Consider the following 7,871-nt stretch of genomic DNA (forward strand, 5'->3'; position numbering starts at 1 on the left):
GGGAGAGAGTGAGGGAGAAAATAATGAGAGAGAGAGAGAGGGAGGAAATAGTGTGAGGGAGAGAGCGAGTGAGAAAATAGTGAGAGGGAGTGAGAAAATAGTGAGGGAGAGAGAGGGAGTGAGAAAATAGTGAGAGGGAGAGAGAGGGAGTGAGAAAATAGTGAGAGGGAGTGAGGAAATAGTGTGAGGGAGAGAGGAAGTGAGAAAATGAGTGAGAGGGAGAGAGAGGGAGTGAGAAAATAATGAGAGGGAGAGAGGAAATAGTGTGAGGGAGAGAGGGAGTGAGAAAATAGTGAGAGGGAGTGAAAATAGTGAGAGAGTGAGAGGGAGTGAAAATAGTGAGAGAGAGAGAGGGATAGAGAAAATAGTGAGAGAGAGAATGAGGGAGAAAATAGTGAAAGGGAGAGAGAAAAAAGTGAGAGAGAGAAAATAGTGAGAGAGAATGAGGGAGAAAATACTGAGAGGGAGAGAGAGAGAAAATAGTGAGAGGGAGAGAGTGAGTGAGAAAATAGTGTGAAGGAGAAGAGAGTGAGGGAGAAAATAGTGAGAAGGAGAGAGAGAGAAAATAGTGAGAAGAAGAGAGAGAGAAAATAATGTGAGGGAGAGAGGGAGTGAGAAAATAGTGAGAGGGAGAGAGAGAAAAAATAGTGAGAGGGAGAGGAAGTGTGAAGGAGAAAATAATGAGAGGGAGAGAGAGAGAGAAAATAGTGAGAGAGAATGAGAGAGAAAATAGTGAAAGGGAGAGAGAAAAAAGTGAGAGGGAGAGAGAGAGAGTGAGAAAATAGTGAGGGAGAAAATAGTGAGAGGGAGAGAGTGAGGGAGAAAATAATGAGAGAGAGAGAGAGGGAGGAAATAGTGTGAGGGAGAGAGGGAGTGAGAAAATAGTGAGGGAGAGAGAGGGAGTGAGAAAATAGTGAGAGGGAGAGAGAGGGAGTGAGAAAATAGTGAGAGGGAGTGAGGAAATAGTGTGAGGGAGAGAGGAAGTGAGAAAATGAGTGAGAGGGAGAGAGAGGGAGTGAGAAAATAATGAGAGGGAGAGAGGAAATAGTGTGAGGGAGAGAGGGAGTGAGAAAATAGTGAGAGGGAGTGAACATAGTGAGAGAGTGAGAGGGAGTGAAAATAGTGAGAGAGAGAGAGGGATAGAGAAAATAGTGAGAGAGAGAATGAGGGAGAAAATAGTGAAAGGGAGAGAGAAAAAAGTGAGAAGGAGAGAGAGAGAGAGTGAGTGAGAAAATAGTGAGAGAGAAAATCGTGAGAGAGAGAATGAGAAAATAGTGAGGGAGAGAAAGAGTGATGGAGAAAATAGTGAGAGGGAGAGAGAGTGAGTGAGAAAGTAGTGTGAGGGAGAGAGAGAGTGAGGGAGAAAATAGTGAGAGAGAGAGAGAGTGAGGGAGAAAATAGAGAGAGAGTGAGTGAGAAAATAGTGAGAGAATGAGGGAGAAAATAGTGAGAGAGAGAGTGAATGAGAAAATAGTGTGAGGGAGAGAGAGAGTGAGGGAGAAAATAGTGAGAGAGAGAGAGAGTGATGGAGAAAATAGAGAGAGAGTGAGTGAGAAAATAGTGTGAGGGAGTGAGAAAATAGTGAGGGAGAGAGAATGAGGGAGAAAATAGTGAGGGAGCGAGAGTGAGGGAGAAAATAATGAAAAGGAGAGGGAGTGAGAAAATAGTGAGGGAGAGAGAGGGAGTGAGAAAATAGTGAGAGGGAGAGAGAGGGAGTGAGGAAATAGTGTGAGGGAGAGAGGGAGTGAGAAAATGAGTGAGAGGGAGAGAGAGGGAGTGAGAAAATAATGAGAGGGAGAGAGGAAATAGTGTGAGGGAGAGAGGGAGTGAGAAAATAGTGAGAGGGAGTGAAAATAGTGAGAGAGTGAGAGTGAGTGAAAATAGAGAGAGAGGGAGAGAGAAAATAGTGAGAGAGAGAATGAGGGAGAAAATAGTGAAAGGGAGAGAGAAAAAAGTGAGAAGGAGAGAGAGAGTGAGTGAGAAAATAGTGAGAGAGAGAGTGAGAAAATAGTGAGGGAGAGAAAGAGTGATGGAGAAAATAGTGAGAGGGAGAGAGAGTGAGTGAGAAAATAGTGTGAGGGAGGGAGAGAATGAGGGAGAAAATAGTGAGAGAGCGAGAGAGTGAGGGAGAAAATAGAGAGAGAGAGTGAGTGAGAAAATAGTGAGAGAATGAGGGAGAAAAAAGTGAGAGAGAGAGAGAGTGAGTGAGAAAATAGTGTGAGGGAGAGAGAGTGAGGGAGAAAATAGTGAGAGAGAGAGTGAGGGAGAAAATAGAGAGAGAGAGTGAGTGAGAAAATAGTGTGAGGGAGTGAGAAAATAGTGAGGGAGAGAGAATGAGGGAGAAAATAGTGAGAGGGAGAGAGGGAGAAAATAATGAAAAGGAGAGAGGGAGTGAGAAAATAGTGAGAGGGAGTGAGAAAATAGTGAGAGGGAGAGAGAGAGAATGAGGGAGAAAATAATGAGAGGGAGAGAGAGAATGAGGGAGAAAATAGTGTAGAGGGAGAGAGAGAAAATAGTGAGAGGGAGAGAGAGAGAGGGTGAAAATAGAGAGAATAGAGAGGGAGAAAATAGATAGAGTGAGAAAATAGTGAGAGGGAGGGAGAAAATAGATAGAGAGTGAGAAAATTGTGAGAGAGAGAGTAGGGAGTGAAAAAATAGTGAGCGGGAGAGAGTGAGGAAGAAAATAGTGAGAGAGGGAATGAGAAAATAGAGAGAGGGACTGAGAAAATAGAGAATAGAGAGATATAGGGATAGAGAGAATAGAGAGGAAGATAGAGGAATAGAAAAAGAGAGGGGGATAGAGAGATAGAATAAAGGGAGGGAGCGAGAGGGAGGGATAGAGAGATAGAATAGAGAGAAAGGGGATAGAAAGATAGAATAGAGAGAGGGAGATAATAGCGAGAGGGATAGAGAGAGAAAGAGAGGGATAGATAGAGGGGTGATAGAGAGAGTGAGAGGGTTAGAGATAGAGGAGAATTGAGAGAAGGGAATAGATATATATAGAGAGGGGGATAGAGAGAGAATAGATAGAGGAAAGGGGGAGAGAGAGGGAGGATAGAGAGAGGGAGAGGGAGGGAGTGGCAGAGAGATAAAGAGACAGAGAGAGACAGGGAGGAGAGGGAGAACGATAGAATCGAGGGAACGGATAGAGGGTGAGTAGAATGATAGGAAGTTATGGAGAAAGGGATAGGGTAAAGATACAGATAAAATTTAGAGTTAGATTGGGGAAAATGGAGGGTAGGGAGTGTGGAAAGATAGAATACTAGGTGAGGGAGAGATTGGGGATAGGGATAGGATGCAGGGCAGGGGAGAGGGAATGGTCACTGCCCACTGACCCCTGGGTTAGAGAGGGTTCCTGCTCCTGATCACTGTCCAGTGACCCCTGGGTTAGAGAGGGTTCCTGCTCCTGATCACTGCCCAGTGACCCCTGGGTTAGAGAGGGTTCCTGCTCCTGATCACTGTCCAGTGACCCCTGGGTTAGAGAGGATTTCTGCTCCTGATCACTGCCCAGTGACTCCTGGGTTAGAGAGGGTTCCTGCTCCTGATCACTGCCCAGTGACCCCTGGGTTAGAAACATAGAAAATAGGTGCAGGAGTAGGCCATTCAGCCCTTCGAGCCTGCACCGCCGTTCAATGAGTTCATGGCTGAACATGCAACTTCAGTACCCCATTCCTGTTTTCTCGCCATATCCCTTGATCCCCCTAGTAGTAAAGGCCACATCTAACTCCTTTTTGAATATATTTAGTGAATTGGCCTCAACAGAAAGTAGAGAATTCCACAGGTTCACCACTCTCTGGGTGAAGAAGTTTCTCCTCATCTCGGTCCTAAATGGCTTACCCCTTAGACTGTGACCCCTGGTTCCCAACATTGGGAACATTCTTCCTGCATCTAACCTGTCTAAACCCATCAGAATTTGAAACGTTTCTATGAGATCCCCTCTCATTCTTCTGAACTCCAGTGTATACAAGCCCAGTTGATACAGTCTTTCTTGATATGTCAGTCCCGCCATCCCGGGAATCAGTCTGGTGAACCTTCGCTGCACTCCCTCAATAGCAAGAATGTCCTTCCTCAAGTTGGGAGACCAAAACTGTACACAATACTCCAGGTGTGACCTCACCAAGGCCCTGCACAACTGCCGTAAGACCTCCCTGCTCCTATACTCAAATTCCCTCGCTATGAAGGCCAACTTCACCGCCTGCTGTACCTGCATGCCAACTTTCAATGACTGATGAAGCATGACACCCAGGTCTCATTGCACCTCCCCTTTTCCTAATCTTCCGCCATTCAGATAATATTCTGCCTTCATGTTTTTGCCACCAAAGTGGATAACCTCACATTTATCCACATTATACTGCATCTGCCATGCATTTGCCCACTCACCTAACCTGTCCAAGTCACCCTGCAGCCTCTTAGCATCCTCCTCACAGCTCACACCACCACACAGTTTAGTGTCATCTGCAAACTTGGAGATGTTGCACTCAATTCCTTCATCTAAATCATTGATGTATATTGGAAATAGCTGGGGTCCCAGCTCTGAGCCCTGCGGCATTCCACTAGTCACTGTCTGCCATTCGGAAAAGGACCTGTTTATCCCGACTCTCTGCTTCCTGTCTGCCAACCAGTACATCCACATCAGTACATTACCCCCAATACCATATGCTTTGACGTTAGACACTAATCTCTTGTGTGGGACCTTGTCAAAAGCCTTTTGAAAGTCCAAATACACCACATCCACTGGTTCTCCCTTGTCCACTCCACCAGTTACATCCTCAAAAAATTCTAGAAGTTTTGTCAAGCACGATTTCCCTTTCATAAATCCATGCTGACTTGGACCGATCCTATCACTGCTTTCCAAATGCGCTGTTAGAGCGGGTTCCTGCTCCTGATCACTGCCCAGTGACCCCTGGGTTAGAGAGGGTTCCTGCTCCTGATCACTGCCCAGTGACCCCTGGGTTAGAGAGGGTTCCTGCTCCTGATCACTGCCCAGTGACCCCTGGGTTAGAGAGGGTTCCTGCTCCTGATCACTGCCCACTGACCCCTGGGTTAGAGAGGGTTCCTGCTCCTGATCACTGCCCAGTGACCCCTGGGTTAGAGAGGGTTCCTGCTCCCGATCACTGCCCAGTGACCCATGGGTTAGAGCGAGTTCCTGCTCCTGATCACTGCCCAGTGACCCCTGGGTTAGAGCGAGTTCCTGCTCCTGATCACTGCCCAGTGACCCCTGGGTTAGAGAGGGTTCCTGCTCCCGCTCACTGCCCAGTGACCCTTGGGTTAGAGAGGGTTCCTGCTCCCGATCACTGCCCAGTGACCCCTGGGTTAGAGAGGGTTCCTGCTTCTGATCACTGCCCAGTGCCCCCTGGGTTAGAGAGGGTTCCTGCTCCTGATCACTCTCGGTGATTCCTGCTGGAACGTGCACTTCTATGGAGGTTGGCTGAGGATGGAATCAGGCTCTTGTGTGATGCATTCCACGGCCGAACAGCGTGACAGCACACCGTCCTGGCTCATGCCGGAGTAAAAGTCGCGGTGTAGAACTGGAGGGTGTCTGCAGGACTGAGTCGCAGCAAGCAGCAATTGCTTTCAGAAGATGGGGAGTGAGAAAACCCAAGTGCTGAGTAAGTTTGAAAGATGTTGAAGATTGGACCCTTTAGCACAGCGATTTCTCCACTTGATTGTCAGAACGTTCTCAGACACACAAGCCCTCGGGTAAATAGGCAGTCCCTCGGAATCGAGGAAGACTTGCTTCCACTCTAAAAATGAGTCCTTAGGTGGCTGAACAGTCCAATACGAGAGCCACAGTCCCTGTCACAGGTGGGACAGACAGTGGTTGAGGGAAGGGGAGGGTGGGACTGGTTTGCCGCACGCTCCTTCCGCTGCCTGCGCTTGGTTTCTGCACGCTCTCGGCGACGAGACTCGAGGTGCTCAGCGCCCTCCCGGATGCACTTCCTCCACTTAGGGCGGACTGGTCTTTGGCCAGGGACTCCCCAAGTGTCGGTGGGGATGTTGCACTTTATCAGGGGAGGCTTTGAGGGTGTCCCTTGTAACATTTCCTCTGCCCACCTTTGGCTCGTTTGCTGTGAAGGAGTTCCGAGTAGAGCGCTTGCTTTGGGAGTCTCGTGTCAGGCATGTGAACAATGTGGCCCTGCCCAGCAGAGCTGGTCGAGTGTGGTCAGTGCTTCGATGCTGGGGATGTTGGCCTGGACGAGGACGCTAACATTGGTGCGTCTGTCCTCCCAGGGGATTTGCAGGATTTTGCAAGAGGGCAGTGTTGTTATTGAAGTACTTTTTAAAAAATGTAGTCATTGTTGGCATGTAGGAAACGCGGCAACCAATTTGCGCACAGCAAGCTCCCACAAACAGCAATGTGATAATGACCAGATCATCTGTTTTTTAGTGGTGTTGCTTAAGGGATAAATATTGGCCCAGGACACCGGGGCGAAATACCTCTTGAACAGGACTTGAACCCACAACTTTCTGACTCAGTGTCGAGAGTGTTGCCGCTGTTATGTCTTGGATAAAGAGTCAGACTAGATACTGCAAGCTCAAAGTAAGTGTGACCGCAGTCCTTTATTACAGATCTCAGAGTGCCTCTCCAGCCTGTGAGGCCTCCTTATATACAGGCAATCCCAAGGGATTGTGGGATCTTTTGGGACTCCAGGAGATAAGCCCTCTGGTGGTTAGACATGGTATTTACAGGTTTACATACATAACAACACTCCCCCGCCCCCCCCCCCCCTCCCAAAGTCAATAGTGTAACTATTTACAATGTGAGTCGATCTGGGGCCTTCCTTTCCCTGGTTGATTGTCTCGGTGTAAATGCTGGTGGGGCATTCGCTGGGCTGCTGTGCAGCTGACCTTGCTGGACTGCTGGGGGTGGTGAGTCCTGCTGGGCTGCTGCGGGTGATGGGTTCTGCTTCGTGGTCAACCACTGGGTCGGTTGCCACTTGTGTGTGTGTTGGAGGGTCGAAAAAGGTGGAGCCTATTGTGGGCTGTTCTGATTAGTCCGTAAATCTGAGTTTGGTTTGGTCCAAGTGTTTTTTGCAGGTGAGTCCATTTGCGAGTTTGACCATAAACACCATACACCCCTTGTCATGTATTCAACCAGCATTGTAACCCATGTATAAACTGACCTAAGTTGTACACCGTGAGAACACTGACCACTAGGTGGGAGACACTCCTAACCTGAACCTTCAGGTATAAAAGGGGAAGCTCCACCCACCTTCATCACTTGAGTTCTAAGGAATAAAGGACAGGTCACAGACTGACCTTCTCTCAAGCATGGGCCTCGTGTGCATTTATACTGTGTAGTAAGGACGTATCACCCCTCTTTGGCTAAAACAGTGCCAGCCAGCCACTTGGGACCTTGTCCATAGTTCAACACAAATACAGGATCATTTACTTCAATTTTGTGTGACACATTTGTACGATCATGATATGTATTCTGTTGAAGCCGCAGATCAGGGTGGACTAACGAGAGCGTTGTCTTAAGTGCCCTTTTCATGAGCAGTTCAGCGGGAGGGACCTCAGTGAGCGAGTGGGGTCTTGTGCAGTAACTAAGCAGGACTTGGGATAAGCGAGTCTGCAGTGAGCCTTCAGTTATCCTTTTCAAGCTCCTTGATTGTTTGAACTGCTCGTTCTGCCTGACTGTTGAACTCTGGTTTAAACAGGGCGGATGTGACATATTTGATCCCATTGCGGGTCATGAACTCCTTGAATTCGGCACTGGTAAAGCACGGCCCATTGTTACTTACAAGGACATCAGGCAGGCCGTGCGTGGCAAACGTGGCCGGTAGGCTTTCAATGGTGGCAGTGGACGTACTTGCTGACATTATCACACATTCAATCTATTTGGAGCACGCATCTACAACCACTAAAAA

Source organism: Pristiophorus japonicus, chromosome 20, assembly GCF_044704955.1.
Source record: "Pristiophorus japonicus isolate sPriJap1 chromosome 20, sPriJap1.hap1, whole genome shotgun sequence".
Lineage (NCBI taxonomy): Eukaryota > Metazoa > Chordata > Chondrichthyes > Pristiophoridae > Pristiophorus > Pristiophorus japonicus.